Here is a 17,116-nt window from a genome sequence, read left to right as displayed (position 1 = left end):
GAGGAAAATTCGGACTGTCCTGTTTCTGAGAGCTGTACATCCCCAGTGCCAGACTGGTTGTCTTCCTGGTTGCTGCAGCTCTGATTAAGGCTGCAATGATTTTCACTTTAGTCAGGTTGGTATGCACCAGTCCTTTGGCTTGGCAAATCTCAACCAACTGGTTCCTTGTCAGCTTGCCATAATCCTCTGCTGACGTCACTGCCTGCACTCCTTGACTAACTAGGCTAACAAAAATTAAATAAATAAAACTATTGTGATATGAAACTCTGAATCTGTGCTTTGTGGCTGCTTGAGAGTACACATTTCTTAGTGACAACTGCTTACAAGCTACAGGAGTTCAATTAATATCCACACCACTGCTCACCAATATGTGATGCATGATGGTCCCACCACTACCAACCAATATGTGACGAGTGATGATCCCACCACTGCCACCAATATGTGATATTTCCACACTTGGCCAATAGTCAGTGAGCCTGAATCTTCACCACTGACAATGGAGAGGGACATGCACGTAGAATAGAAATGGATACACTCAGTATTTCCAGATGCAGACCTCTCTGCATTGAGCACAATTTCTCTTAACTCCACACACAGAATACATTCAGCCTGGGGTCTGGATTTCTCTATATCTGTCTCCCTCCAGGTCCCCCATAAGACTCCCCACTGCTCCATCTGTAGGCTTAGGTCCTCAGCACAGTATCCAAGCAAAGCCCTCCAGCACCCTCTCTGTAAGACAAGTGCATTGTGTCCCTGCCCCAAGTAGCTGAAACACACACCCATATACCTGGAAAAGGCTGGCACAGATTACATGCTGTGTCCCTTTCTGCCAAGAGTATAAGGTAGTTATCACTGTCACCAGACACTCCAGAATCAGCTACACTAAGGCCGTTAACAAAGGGTGTTTACCATTATTACTAATTTTATACATTATAAGTAATGTTGACCAAGACAGCTAGGGCTTCTGGACTGGCTCACACAGTGTCACCAAATAAATATAAGCACTCTCAAAGGTTAAATACTTTATACAATGACCACATAAAAACTGTAAATCTATTTTAGAAATAATAGAAGAGCATGAAATACTGACTATATTAACAGTAAACCACAGAGTTTAAATCACAGGAATTATTGAAAAGAACATTGGTGGACAGACTCATACAAATAAAGAAAAAACAATCTCTAAACTAAGCTTCACTATATTCTTGACTGAATCTTGGAGAGTTACTATACCCTAATAAATTACTTGATAGAGCAAGGCACAATGAAATATGTGAGCAGTCTTTCTAGTCAGGTTCCCCAAAACAGAATACTTCCTACTCAGAGGTTACTCCCTGCAAAATACAATATTGAAGATGGCTTGCAGAATTACATCATTTGGTCACACAACTGTAGATTCTCACAATAACCCCTTTGAAGCTGAGACAGAAATTTAGCATAGACAGCTACAATACACATCTTAAATGTTTATGGCAGTGCCTGGAGCTTCACCTCTTTTTACTGACCTAATGAACTAAGACTTCTTCCAGATCTAACATATCCAGTCATATTCAGCATTGTGTGGTGACATTTTAATGGTTTAACAGCTCATTTACATTTCCCCTACTTTTCTTAAAATAAGCTAGCTGGTTAATCTTTGCTGTCCTGGTATCCTCTATTAAAACATATACATTTAATTCAGTTACAATAATATGTATAAAATACAAATCCACCAGGGCAAGCTCAGGAAAACAAATCCAGAGGGAAAGGGTGATGCTAAACAATGTGAAATTAGTGTAAAAAATGTCTATTCACTTTCATTCACCACAGACTTAATCAGAAACAATTAAATTCCTGAATTAACTAACCAAATATATATATATATATATATAAATACTAAAAAGCATTGCCAGTTTTAAAAAGCAATTATTTAGTCAAATAAAGAACAATGAAACATTTAAAGAATCCCTCCCTTCAAACCAAAAATATATCCTAAAACATATAACTAAAAGAACTATAAACTTATTTTTGCACTTTTAATCTCGTCTTTAAGAAAACATTTAATAATAATAAAATCCTTTAATCCAGGGAAAGTATAGGCCCCCATTTTTATTTGCCATAGTGTCTGTCTCTGTTCGATTTTATTTCTATAAATCCCCCCCCCTTTTAAAATCTTTTGGGACCTGTTTTGATACTGAAAATAAAATTGTTTTTATAACTACATATTAACTTAAGTTTGTAAAGGGTATTATTGATAGTCTATTTTTCTTTATAGAATAAATATGTTGAACTCTTTTCTATAAACTTCTCACAGTCATGGCAATATACTAAGTCACATTCAGAACATACTGCAATATAAACTATTCCCTCAGTTTTACAATTATAAACCCCAGGAATGGGTAAAGTCATTTCTAAATGTCTTAACATCACAAAAGGCCCTTCAGTGATGTACCTACAAATATAGCAACCTCCATACTTATACATAGCTTTACTTCTATTTGACTCGACGTTCTGGGAAAAAAACCTTGCTAGAATCATTTTGCAACAATTTTTTAATATTATAGTTATTTTTATAAACAAATTTAGGAGAAGCACAAACCACTTTAATCAAATCAGCATTTCCTTCAATAACTTTGCAATTCTTTCTTATAATAGAACAAATATCTAAATTATCTACATTCATATCCAAGCAACCAACCATGATATGATTCATAGTTATTTGTTTGCTATTATTATTATTCAAAGGTCGAATGAGAATAGGAGGAAAATCAGAATTTATCCTTAACTTAAATTCCTCCACTGTTCTTATTAACCTGTCTTCCTTGTATCCCCTATTCACAAACCTCGATGAAATAAAGTGCATCTCTTTATCAAATTTCAAATCACTGGTCATCATCCTAGAGGCCCTGATAAATTGGCCTCTTAAAATATTCTTTTTTATAAAAAAAATGGTGATTGCTGTTAAAGTAGAGGTAATTGTTAGTAAATGTTTCCTTCCTCTATATCTCACTTTCAAACCTAAATTCAATATCATTCCAAAAAGTGGTTACCTCTAAGAAGTTTACTCTGTAACCTACTTCTCTCAAGATAAATCAGAATTTTTATTTAAATTATTTAAAAAGGCGACAACTTTTTCTCTGTTACCTTTCATTATAAAAAAGCAAATCTATGATAAAATACTATATTGAACATTTTGATTAAAGGGTCAAAACAACTTGTTCTCACCACCCAAGCACTACATTAGCAAATGCTGAGGTGGAGGTTGACCTCATACCAACCCCTTACTTGTTTATTAATATTCTTATCAAACAAAAAATAATTGTTGCTCAACATATCTAAAAGAGTAAAAATAAGTGCATTTCATCATTTGTAAAACAATCTAACTTAAGCAGATAATTTCTTACATAATCAATACCCACATCATGGGGTATACAAGTGAAAAGGGAACAAATATCTACTGTAAAAATCAGATTATGGCTGACTGGAAAAGAGTATTTATCATTAAATGCCCTAACTTTCTCTAAGAAATCCCAGGAATCTTTAATATAAGATTTCAGTCTCTGAACAGCAGGGTTCAATATTATATATTGAAACAAGTGATGCCCTTCTGTAATATAATTAGGGGACAATACTATCACTTGAAATGGTGGATAAATGGGTTTTTTATGAACTTTAGGTATCCCAAAAAGTATACCATTGACTGGATGTTCCACTTTCATAAAATTAAATTTCTAGAGTAATTAATCCTTCCATCAAACACTCGCATAATAACTAATAAACTTGTCTAAAACTTTTAGAAACTCCAAGAGAAGAAACTAACACATATTCTTCATCATTTGCTAATAATTTTCTCATGGATTCCAAATAATCACCTGATACATGACCACCACTCCTCCATCCTTATCAGCCTTCATAAACCTTAATGTGGCCATCTTAAATAAATCATTTAAAGCACAACATTCCTCTTTTGTTAAATTATAAATTTTCCTCCTAGGTCTACCTTTTGATAATTCCCCAAGATCATTCTCACATGCTTTATCAAAGACTTTCAAGGTATTGTTTAACACTGGATTTAAAGTGCATGGTTTCCTGAATTTATTAACATATCAGTGTCGCTTAAAACATATTTCAAGTTCAATTTATGATTTAAACATTTTCAATTCTATAAATTGTTTGCTTAAGTCGAATCTCTTAGAAGGTACAAAATTAAACCCCAGTCTCAAAATGTTCAATTGGTCTTTTGAAAAAGTCTTCGTAGTCAAATTAAACATTTTAAAATCTCTACATTAGTATATTTCAGCCAATTAGTTCATTTTGCTCCTCCCCCTAGTTACCATCCTTGGTATAGTCCCATTGTTCTCCCCTTGACGAAAAAAGATGAAAAATCTTTGGGATGTGCTCCCATTGGAATTCCCAGTATACTTGTCTGTTTAAGGTAATAAAGTGGTAACTCATCAAAGTCCATAGAATTCATAATTTCTGTAACCACAGATCCTTCTTCGAAGTCTGCTGGCAGCCTTTCTATAATTACATCACTTCCTTCATTCAAATCTGGACATCCCTCCAATGCTATACTTTGATTGGTGGTTACCTTCTCAGGAGCTTTCCTTAAGGAAGAACTGTTCAGGCCATAAACTTCATTCCGCTTCTTGTCCTTGGGTACAAATTGAGAATAAGCATTCTTATTTTTGTAAGCTTCTGCAGCCCTCATTCATTTTTTGTTTTTTTTGTAACACCACAGATTTTTCAAACTGATCACCCACTGAAAGCATGTTGTTGTAATCAGTTCTCTGAGACAGAATTTTAGATAGGAGTTGTTGTTATGACTGTTGCACCTTAAGAATCTCATGACAGAGTTGTCCTATCTTTTTCTTGTTGCGCTCATTTAAAATCTTTATCAAATCCAACCCAGTGCTGTTGAAACAAATGAGCCAAAGTATTAAAAAAAGAATCCTTCAGTGTAACACAATTTGGATATTTAAACAGGCATTGCCCTTTGGAAACAATTAGTAATTCTAAACATTTTTCAAAATAATCAGTGTCCAATACCTTTTGAGAAGTTTTTTCTAAACCAGCCAAAATACTCTTAGTTTTTAACTTAGGATTTTCTTCATTACTTTGAAACCCTGTAGCTCCAAAGGATCATAATTTAATATTGAGAATACTATCTATATCTTTAAAAACATAAGTTTCAAATGCCTCACCATTTACTGAGTTTGGATAATTGCAACTTTCTATAATGGTAGCCTGATCATCATCATCTGAGTTCAGAGTCAGTTTTGGCTTCATGTCTGAATCCAGTTTTCTCAATCAAAACCTTTAACATTTTCTGCATCTCATTAACTGTTCAGACCAAGGTCACTATGGTAATATGTTCATATCACCAGGGGTTGGGTGTACAGATAAATTCATCAAGGAATCACCATCTGAGCAGGCCATTGTAGGGGCAAAAAACATACTCAAAATTAAACAAAATGTCACAAACATGAATAGGTGGAAAACCACTACTTAAAAAACAAATCCAGCATGGCAAGCTCAGAAAAACAACTCCAGGGGCAAATAGTGATGCTAAACAACATGAAATTAATAAAAAAAATGTTTATTCACGTTTGTTCACCACAGACATCATCAGAAATGATGTAATCACTGAATTGACTAACCACATATATACTAAAAAGCACTGCCAATTAAAAAAAGCAATTATTCAGTCAAATAAAGAACAATGTTAAAAGTGCAGAAATAAGTTTATAGTTTTTTTAGGTGTATGTTTTAGGACAGATCTTTGTTTAGAAGGAAGGGATTTTTTTAAATGTTTCATTATTCTTTATTTGATTTAATTTTTTTTTTTATTGACAATGCCTTTTAGTATATATGTGGTTAGTTAATTCTGTAATTTAATTATTTCTGATGAAGTCTGTGTTAGACGAAAGCGAATAAATATTTTTAAGCTAATTTCACATTGTTTAGTATCACTCTTTGCCTCTAGAGTTTTTTGTGATCTTGCCTTGATGTGTTTGTGTTTATTAAGTAGTGGTTTTCCACCTATTCATGTTTGGGATGTTTTGTTTAGTTTTGATACATGTGTGTTTCTTTTCATTCCAGTAGGGTGCACTGTTGACACATTTTTACACAAGCAAACCTAACAAATATATTTTTAGCACAAGCATCTGTACGAATCAGTTTGATATACAAATGGCATATAATTGTTTACAAAATTCCATCTAGCTGTGCTGGCACAAGTCAAACATCCACTGCCCTACTTCTCCCTGCATTACCTCCTATCATCACAGGCCTATTCCACAGACAGCCAGTTCCACCTAGCTTCTAGTCAGTCCCAGTGGAAGGACTCTCCCTTTCTTCTGATACTTCCCCCGAACATCCTCAAGGATGTTCATTGGAAGAGGACACCTAAGAGGAGGCATGTAGATTTCCAGTTGGACTCTCTCTCTGAAGATTCTGATTGTGAGGAAGAAATGTTCCACAGATCAAAAGCTGATGATGTCTCCTTTGTAGCCATATTAGGGATCCTTAAACAAAAAGGTGGTTGGTCTTCTGATAATCTTTCTCCAGGGGAGTTAATATTTTTGGAGGCTTTTGTTTCTGGCCCATCTTTGCCTTGGTTGACCCCCCCCCCTTTGGATTAGCTTATTGAGCTGGTCTCTTGCCATTCATGGAAGGAGCCAGATTCCTTTGCACCAATACCATGTTTCCTGGACAGGTTTTTAGCCCATCCAAAAGATAAGCCCCACTGGAGCATAAGGGTCCTTGTAGATGCAATGGTTGTGGTGGCAGTCACCAAAATGAAGATAACAAAGCAAAGGTCCTCTCTATACCCCCTTAACAGAGAGTCTAGGGCACTGGACAGATTTGGAAAGCATGTATTTGCTTCAGTAACCTTTGCCCTTGTATTCCTGAACTACCTGCACACTTTACAAGGCTACAGAGAGATTTGACAAAAGAATTTTCAAACTTTCTCTTGTAGTCCATGTCTGCAGAGGATTTCAAAAGATCATCATCTTAGCTAGCCACTCTCTTGTCAACTTCCAATGCATCCATGAGGGTAATCTCTCATGCAGTGGAAGGTACGTCATGGGAAGCTGATTCAGGTATTGTCTTAAGGAGACATAAATGGATGTGGCTATGCAACTTTGTGGAGCCTTTCAAGGTGTCTTTCATCAATGCTTCCTTTGATGGAACATCTTTGCTTAGTCCTGTGAAAGAAATGCTTATTTGCAGTAAACAAGAATGAGAGACCCTATTAGCTAAGAGAATCAAGTTTTCTACCCCTTTAACAAACTTTCTCTAGAAATCAGGGCGATGATAAAATGTGGTTTTGCAAATCTCTGGGACCTTTCCAGGATCCAAGCAGAGACAACTCCTTCAGAGGCAGAGGAGGCGAGGAGGCAGTTCTAATGGTAGACATCACCCTGGAGGTACAGTAGTCCTGCAAAATCAGGGTTTCCAAGATTCCTTCCTGGATAGATCCTTTCAGTGCTCCTGAAGTGCTGCCCTACTGCCCACCTCTCGAGGCAGTCGGGGAGCATTTGTCATTGCACCCAGATGTCTGGGCTGCTATAACAAAAGATTCCTGGGTACTAAAATAATATCCAGAGGTTACTTCATTCCATTTCTTAGCCCCCAATCTCCCAAAGAAAGAAGTTGCCCAGCCTTCCTCAGAAGGTGCACACACACACTCACACCTAGGGCCAATTTAGAATGTCCAATTAACCTGCAGCATGTCTTGACAATGTGGGAGAAAACAGGAGCACCTGGAGGAAACTCACTCGAACACTGGGAGGACATGCATAGTCTGCACAGAGAAGGCACCCCAGCTGAGAATTAAACAGGAAAACCTCTTACTTTGAGTTGACAACACTAACTTCTGCACCACTGTGCTGCCCAGCTATAAAGACCTAGTCTGCTTGAGTTTTTCAACTGTTAAATGCTATTCACTATCATCGTAACATTGTTTATGCAACTTTAATAATACACTTATATGCATGTGCTTACTTGTTTTGAGTAAATCTCAGTATTATAATTGATAAACTATACTGTAAAAGTGACACGTTACTTTAGTTAGTAACTAGTATTAGTAATATATTACTTTTTCATATAAGTAATAGTAATATATTACTTTCATTGAAAAGTGACTAGTAATAGTAACTTAGTACTTTTATAAATAACTAGCAGAACACTGTATGTGTGTATCTGTCTGAGTGTATTGTCAAACAATCAAAAACTTGAACTGCTTTTTGCTGCAAGTGTTTTCCCAGACAGAATTTTCATTTATACTTCTCTATTTTTTTTTTTTTTGTTACCTTCAAATTTCTTCTTTGCTGGTATCCGTTTTTTCTGTTATTAGAAGCCAGTAATTGAAACTTTTTTTCCCCACTATTAAAGTTTTTACACTGGGAGAGCTGTAATAAGTCTGTTGATCATTCTGCAGCCATCTTGGAAATCTCCCCTGTAGGATACCTGAATCGCAGAGGAAGGCAAAAAAAAAAAAAAAAAGATGCTACAAATAGGGGAACCAATGTTCATTTTCATTCTTTCCTCCACTGCTGGGTTTGGATTCGACACTCGGATCTGACTCAGCCGTTACTTTAGCTTGTGGCCACCAAAAAACTCTTGAGTTTCTCCCATACCCATAATGCACCATCCTCTAACCTACCTCAGATCTTGTTTACCACTTTAGGGATTAAACCTGGTCATTTTGAACTCTCGAGCGATTCATTAAAATGATGTTTTTAAAATTTCCATTTCAATTTTTCTTTCTAGTTAATTCTCCCTTTTTATTACAATATGTGTAGTTCTTTCATACCATAGTTGGTATTTTGCTCTTTATTTTTGTCTTTTTACAGTTTGTGTAAGTCTTAATACCATTGTTGGTATCTTTTACTCTCTTTTTCTTCCTTGATATAAAAAAAGTGACTTTAATTCTTCTTCATTTTTATTTTTCTTTCTTTTGTTAGTGTTTCAGGATGTCAGAAAAAAGCCCTTCAGGTTTTAAGAAGTGCTAAAAGTGTGGGTACAAGTTGCCCTTGTCTGAAGTTCACACTTTGTGTGTATTGTTTGGGCCTGGACCACCTTCAAGTTGATTGTGCTGTTTGCAAAAAAATTAAATCACCTGCCTTTGCAAATAAAAAAAAATAAACTTATTTTGAAAGGATTATTTTCTACTTTTTTCTCAGAAGCTATTACTAGGACTCAATCCCCCAAATCTAAATCAAAGGAGCCTTCCACCAAGCCTCCTAAACCTTTAGGATCCTCGACTCCATCATTCTCAGAGCTACCAAAGAAAAACATAAACTGGATCTAAAAGCCACTGCAGTTCTTCTAGTGTTGGATCCAATAAAACCATCCTCAGATCCAAATATTTCAGATCCTAGTCTCTTACCTAGAACCAGATACAGACCAAAGTTTGGATCTGGTAGCTTCCAAGAGTATCTTCTCCCTTTTGGAATGCCAGCCTTCTAAGTCCCCATCCCTAGCTTATGCTCATTCTTCCAGACTTTTGATCAAAGCTGACATGGACAGAATGATGAGGAAGTTGCTTTTGGTGTAAATAAAGATGGGAGTTCTCCCAGCTCCTACCCATTTGGGTAAGGAGGCCCATCTTTATACCACTCCACCAATTTTATCTCCTCCTCAGATTTGACCGATCATTTCAGAACCCCTGGATCCGAGCCTTATGGCTCCATCTGGTTCACATCTGAAGATATTCTTATCTTCAGATCTGAAGCTATCTCTGAGTGTATCAGCTCCAGTGTCTTCAGAGCTAGATGCTTCTCAGAGCTGAAGTATCCCTGTCGGGTCCAAGATGTTAGAGTTGACTCTGAAGTTTTTCAGTGCCATCTCTGCCCCTTGGTGCCTCAGTATTGGACAGCTTGGCTCCATCTTCTATGTTAGGTAGATTGCCTTCAGGGCAGGTGGAGCCAGTGGGCCAGAAGCTTGGCTTCTCTGCTCCATTGTCTTCCTTCTTCCCAGAGTGTTCTGCCTTTGAGGTAGTGAAGAGTGTGTTCTTTGCTCCTGCAGGACAGATGGATCCTACCCCCTCAGATCTTAGCTCTGGTTCTTGTGTGTCTTTGCACCATGAGCCCCTTCATTCTATGCCACAGGGTTAACCAGCCCTAAATCTCTAGGTTATCCAACAGGATATTTCAATCTCTTCCGATGCTTATCTGGAGCACCTCACTGATGAAGTCCCTAGGAAGAGGAAGTGTAAAGGAAGCACTTAGATTCCCTCAGGAGTCAGTCACTGAAGATGCTGATTTCAGTGAAGGGGAAGGGTCTCCAAGATCACTATTGGAAGATGTGTCCTTTGGAGACATCCTTGAGATCCATAAACAAAGGGGGTGGTTGGTCCTCTGACAACCCTTCAGCAGAGGAAACTGTATTCCTGGATGCTTTTGGGGTTGGCCTGTCTACCTCCTGGGTTATTCCACTCACCAATGAGCTCATTGACGTGATCTCTAGGTTGGCATTGAAGGAGCCTGATACAGTTGAGCCCATCCCCAACAGGGAATACTGGAACAAGAGAGTGCCAGTAGATGTCATGGTAGTGGAGGTGGCCACCAGGAAGGAACTTGTGGAATACAGTTCCTCTTTCCATCCACCTAAGATGGAGTCTAGGGCATTGGAAGGATTTGGGAAGCATGTATGTGTTTCAGCGACTTTCACTCTCAGGTCAGTGAACTACTTGGCACACTTTACGAGACTTCAAAGGAACTTGATAAAAGAACTATCAAAATCCCTTTCTGGGACCAGTACTGCTGAGGCTCAGATTTGTGTGGCCTCACAGTTAGCTACCCTGCAATCCATTCCAAATTCATCCACAAGGCATATACCACATGCAGGTGAAGGTGCCTCAAGAGCAGCAGGCTCAGGCATTTCTATTCGGAGGCATGTCTGGATGCCCTTGTATGAGTTTGCTTAGCCCATCAAGTTCTTGTTCATCATTGCACTCTTTGACGGCAGTTTGCTATCTGGCCCTAAAGTTAAGAGCACACTCTCCAGGCATGAGCAGGATGGAAAGACCCTCTCTGCAGTGGGAGTACATTTTTGACTCCTCAAAGTACATTTTCTAAGAACCAACAAGGAGGACAAAAAATGTTTCAAGACATCCCAGGGTCCTTTCCAAGATCCATGTGGAGATAGCTAACCCAGGGGCAGAGGGGGAACTCAAATGAAAGATGCTGCCCAAGCAGCAGAGGAAGCTCACAGAACCATTGGTCTAGAGATGCCTTCTCTGAGACCCTACCAGTGCTTCTGAGAGGAGGTCCGATTGTCCTTCTCTGGTGGCAATCGGGGGTAATTTATCCCTGCACCAGACAGCCTGGCTAGACATCAGAAAAGGTACATGGATGCAGAGGATTATTCCCAAAGGTTATATAATTCCCTTTTCCCTTCCACCTCCATCTGTACCCACATTTCCAATATTCCACACAGTCACAGGAAAGATGCAGCACTAGAAACACACAAGCTGCTAGAAAAAGAGCCATCAAAAAAGTCCCACCAGAACCGATAGAGTATGGAACTTAGTCAAGATTATTTTTAGTGCCAAAGAAAACAGGGAACTGGAGACCAATTTTGGATCTCAGCAACTTGAACAAAATCATTTCAACACACAAAGTTTTGGATTGTCATGGTTCAGTCCATTCTGCCCTTTTTGTTCAAGGATGACTGGATGTGCTGAATAGACCTTCAGGATGCGTACTATCATATAAAAATAAACAAACAATCCAGAAGGTATCTATGCTTCTGGCAGGGAGCCAGTCATTACTAGTTCAAAGCATTGACTTTTGGCCTCACCACAACCCCCAGGGTGTTCACCAAATACATGGCAATAGTAGCAGCTCACTTCAAACTGCAGAGATTCTGAACATTTCCATACCTCTATGAGTGGCTCATTAACACTGCGACCAGGCATCTACTGATAAGAGCATGAGATAAGGTACCTCTGGGGATAACCATAAATTACAACAAACCAGTTAGAACCATTTCAAACACTGGAATTCATAGGAGCAATTTTCAACACGGTATCAGTGACAGCTTCTCTTCCTCTCTCAAGAGTACAAACTATCAGATTCCAAGTCAGAAAAATAATTCACAGTACTACAATTTCAGCCCGATTAATTGTACAAGCCTTTAGATCAATGTTGGCAGCTGTAGTCCTAGTTACTCTAGCAAGATTTTACATGAGAATTTTTCAGTGGATGTTAACATAACGGTCTATTCTTTATCGATACATGTCAACCCAAATCAGAATCACTCAAGCATGCAAAAGATATCTTTGGTGTTGGATTGAATCAGATCAGGTTCTACAAGGCTGCCATTTCATTTCCCTCTCAGCCCAAGGCTATAGTAACCACGGATGCTTCCCAGATTGGGGGGGGGCACTTTCTGGGGAAAACAGTCCAAGGCACTTGGTCCCCCAAGAGGCCAATAGACATATCGGTGTCTTGGAAATGAGAGCAGTCCTGTTAGCATTGCAGACCTTCTTAAACTCTCCCTCTGTTCAGAGAATTGTGATTCAGCTGGGCAACATGTCAGTAGCTTGATACATCAACAAGCAAGGGGGAACCAGATCTTACCCCTCATGTCAAGAAGTCCTCAGAGTGTGACACTGGATGATCTCTTCCAAACACTTTCTGATAGTAACCCACATTCTGGTGAAGCCCAGCATGATAGCAGACAAATTGACCAGGTCCATTCTACTACCTTATGAGTCATCTCTCAACATGGAAGTGGCAGAAATGATTTTCCATCAATGGGACCAGCCTCACTGCAATCCTTTTAAATTTCCCCCTAAAAAACAAGTGGAACAGCTTCTTTGCCCTGATACCCCCACTGGAAGAATTACTGAGGAATGTTCTGCTCCATGATTGTCCCCCCTCTCTCCTCTATGCCTTCCCCCCAACTCCCCTAATTCCCAAATTTCAGAAGAAAGCTGCCCAGTTGAAGAATAAAGTCATCCTTATTGCACTTTACTGGCCTTTGCAGATTTGGTTCCCCTTCCTTTGGCCTCATCTACTTTGCCCAGCTTGGATTTTGGATCTGATTCCAGACCTCCCGTCTCATCCAACAGGCATGATTTACCTGGATATCTCAAACCTCAAACTAATAGCATGGTTTTTCTAATTCCCTTTAATGGCCAGACTGTCTATGCTCTCTTCCCCTGTCCATCATATACTTTATCTTCCCATAAGGCTTCTACATGAAAACCTTACAGAAGTAATTAGAAAATGTTTGTTTTTTAAGCACAACAGAAAAATATCAACCCCTTCTCAGCCCTCTGTACAAAGTGTTCTTGAATTTTTGGGTATAATGATTTTTAATGAAAGAGCTGGCTCCTCAATTGTTAGAGTTCAGTTAGCAGCAATCTCTAACTTACATAAAGACTTAGAGAATTCTTTCTTGGCTTCATCTAAGCTTTGAAAAGCCTTTTTGAGAGGCACTCACCTTCTGAGACCTCCCTATAAAGACCTTATTCCACCATGGGATTTAAATTTAGTACTGCAGGCCTTCTTCATTCCCCCCTTTGTACCAGCAGCAAAATTTGATCTTAAATTCCTGACCTGGAAAACTGTCTTTCTAGTACCCATTACATCTGCTAGAAGAATTTAAGAACTTCAAGCATTATCCTCTAAACCTCCCTACTTGATTTTTCATAAGGATGGTGTCACATTAAGTACCAACCCTTCTTTCCTTTCTAAGATGGTGTCAGAATCCAGAATCAACCAGTCTATTAATCTGCCAGTCTTCTTTCCTAAATTTGCAAACAAAGGTGAATATATGTTACATTTATTGGATGTTCACAGACAATTATATTTTTACTTGCATAAGCAAAAGAAATTAAAAAGATGGATCAATTATTTGTGTCCTTTACAGATTCTAAATTGGGCAAATCAGTTGTGAAGGTAACTTTAGCCAGACAGCTGCATATCAGTTGTCTACAACAAGTTGGGTGTCTCCTTACCAAAACTTTTAAGAGCTCATTCAGCTAGGTCCATAGCAACTTATTCAATGTTTCCATGTACAAGATATGTGCAGCTGCAGTTTGGGCCTATCCTCATACCTTTATTACTCACTACAAATTGGATCTGGTCTCAAGGGGAAGAGCAGGCTTTGGCTCAACTGTGCTTAAGAATATCCTTCCTTAGAGTCCACCCAGGATTTAGGTAGGTGATGACTATGTACGAACAGTTGAGGAAAGAATGAAAATTGACAACATCAGGTAAAAAAATGTATGTACTTACCATAACGGTCTTTCTGTGTAGTCCATTTTCATTCTTCCTCAGCTTCCCACCCACCAACACTTCTTCACAGTTGACTTCTGGAAAAACATGAGCCTATAAGGATACCACTGTCCCTTACGTTGAGCTCCAGGTATGGTTTTCTGCTGTCAGGATTATTGTATTAGTAATTCCTACTTAATGTAAACCAGCAACAAGATCTGAGGTATGTTAGGGGTTGGTGCATTATGGGTAAGGTAGAAGCTCCGAGTTTTTTGGTGGCCACATGGCCACAAGCTAAAGTAATGGTGGAGTTGGATATGAATGTCAGATCTGAACCCAACTGTTAAGGAAGAATGAAAAGGGATAACACAGATGGAACATTATGGTAAGTACATAACTTTTTTATTGAAAAATTCTCCATCAAATTGTATTGCCCTGTTGTTTTGTATCCTGAACTGAATGGAACCATTATTTTCTTCTGTGGTATGACTTCAGAAAACTTAATAGTATTTGTAAATTCTATAGTTACACTATGTCCAGAGTAGACAGACTGGTAGGACAGCAAGGGAAGACTAGGCTCTTAACTTTCCTGGACTTAATGGAAGACTACCGGAAGATTCTCCTGTCTGAAGAAACCACGCAGAAAAATACCTTTTTCACTTCCTGATGGTCTTTTCCAATTTACAGTCTTCTCATTTGATATTTATGGTGCCCCAGACCCCTTCCAATGGTTAATGGACTGGGTCCTCAAACCATATAACACACACAGTACACTGATACATATCTAGATAATGTGTTAATGCATCCAGAAGACTGGGATTCACACATTTTGAAAGTACAAACTGTCTTTAACATCAATAATCCAGTATATCATACACTGAATGCATGAAAGCAAATCCTGGCATGACAAAAGTTCAATATCTGAACTCCTTTATGGAGAGGGAGAATATCAAACACCAGAAAGTAAAGGCAGTAAGCTTTTAAATGTTCTCTGGCCACTACTTCAGACTAAGAAGTGAGTGAGGACCTTTTTAAACTCGACTTGGTATAATGGAAAGTACCACACTTTACCACTATCAAGTGCCTTTTCTCCTACTCATACATTCAAACTCTTAGTGCAAGAAATCTGGACAAAGCCAAAAATAATGGGGGGACAAAGGCCCACAAATAGGGATAAATGTTATATATTATTCTTATAAACTTGGTACAATAATGAGATTTATGTTAGTATGTATTTACTGAAGGATATGAAGTCTGAAACTCAAATGTATGTCATTATTTAGTGACTTCAATCTTCAATACTTTGCCAGAAAACAAATTTTATGAGGAGCAGACCAAAAATATGAAGCAAAAATATGGCCATTCTCTGAAAATCGGGAAACTTGAGAAGTATGCTCCAACCTCACTAGCCACGAGGTGCCCCCAAGGATTAAAGGATGTAAAGGCAGAAACTGTTTTTGAACAACTAATGAAAATCTTGTGTACTGAATCTATGTTGGCCTCTCCTGATTTTACTACGCACTTCCTGGTTTGTGCTGATGCAGAAACTGTGGGTCTGGGCACACTTTCATCCCAGAGGATGGGTGGAGAGGCACATCCAATTTGCTATATTAGAACAAAATTGCTGGCAACAGATGCCAAAATATTATGCCACTATTGAATGTATACTCTAGGGTCCTTGCTATATAGGGAGCTCACCCTTGCTATTCACCATTCTCTCTTACAGTAGATCTGACAGCAAAAGGAGAATAAGTGTAAAACTCTTCAGAAAGACCATATCCTTACAGACCTTCATGTCTGAAGTTCAACATTGGCTTAATAATAACAATTACAATTAAGGTGGTCTGTCCAAGGTATACAAAACATCCCAAGAGCCTTACAGCGTGTTGGTTTCAAGCTAGGAGGCGTCAGATGTAACATAGCTGGGTGGCTGCCATGAATAAAGTATACGTATTTGTATTCTTGGCATTGATTACATATGTGACCGATACCCTTTGAAGAGGATCTCAAGGTATTACTAACAATCAATCAAAGATGTCAGTAGAAGGTGTTTAAAAAACAGGAGCTGCATAGTCCAAGCCAGAGATATCTAGAGTTGTTAAGATAACTGTAAACCCATACATATATATATATATATATATATATACACACACACACACACACACACACATATACATACATGTATACACACTTATATATATATATATATATCTATGTGTATATCTATATATATATATATATATATATATATGATCTAGGACATTTCAGCGAAAGCACATTTCACCAAAAGCCAAATTAGCGTGCACTTTTCACCAAAAGCTCAATTCACCGAAAACACAATTCACGGAAAGTTGTATATGGTCTTGTTCCCACGGCAGTGCGACCCTGGAGTTAGTATATATAGTGGGGGGGTGTGGGGGGTATAGCCCCCCACATATTTTAAATATTTTGAACTATATACATGCATACTTGCAAATGCAATATATTACTCTTATCCAAACATGATGGATACTTAAAATATAAGCCCCTCACACCCCACCCTACTATATATACTAACTCCAGGGTCGCACGACAGTGGGGACAAGGCCATATCTAACTTTTGGTGATATGTGTTTCGGTGAATTGTGTTTTCGGTGATTTGTGTTCGGTCATTTGAGTTTTGGTGAAATGTACTTTCAGGGAAATGTCTTCTCCCATGTATATTCTTCTTGCAGCATCTTCAGGCATAGCTGTATGTTTTGTTAGCTTGTCTGCCTGAATGACCACAGAAAAATATCATAAAATGAACAGGTCATTCTTAATTTATCTAATGATGTTAACAAAGAGATTGGGGATCTTTTTTTTGTTTGATTAAACAGTCCCTTCTTCGAGAGAATAAGTGATCTATTTTTCCTTCATGC

General features: G+C 38.2%; 1 protein-coding gene across 1 annotated transcript in view; it reads left to right on the top strand.

The window, feature by feature from the left end:
- LAMC3 (laminin subunit gamma 3) overlaps positions 1 to 17,116 on the top strand; it is a 4,228,426-nt gene that overhangs the window by 112,109 nt on the left and 4,099,201 nt on the right. The gene's annotated exons all lie outside the window — the stretch shown is intronic.

Source organism: Protopterus annectens, chromosome 16.part0 (genome assembly GCF_019279795.1).
Source record: "Protopterus annectens isolate FY-2018-M chromosome 16.part0, PAN1.0, whole genome shotgun sequence".
NCBI classification, from domain to species: domain Eukaryota; kingdom Metazoa; phylum Chordata; order Ceratodontiformes; family Protopteridae; genus Protopterus; species Protopterus annectens.
The sequence above is the reverse complement of the archived record's forward strand: the minus strand, read 5'-3'. Positions and strand labels throughout refer to the sequence as shown.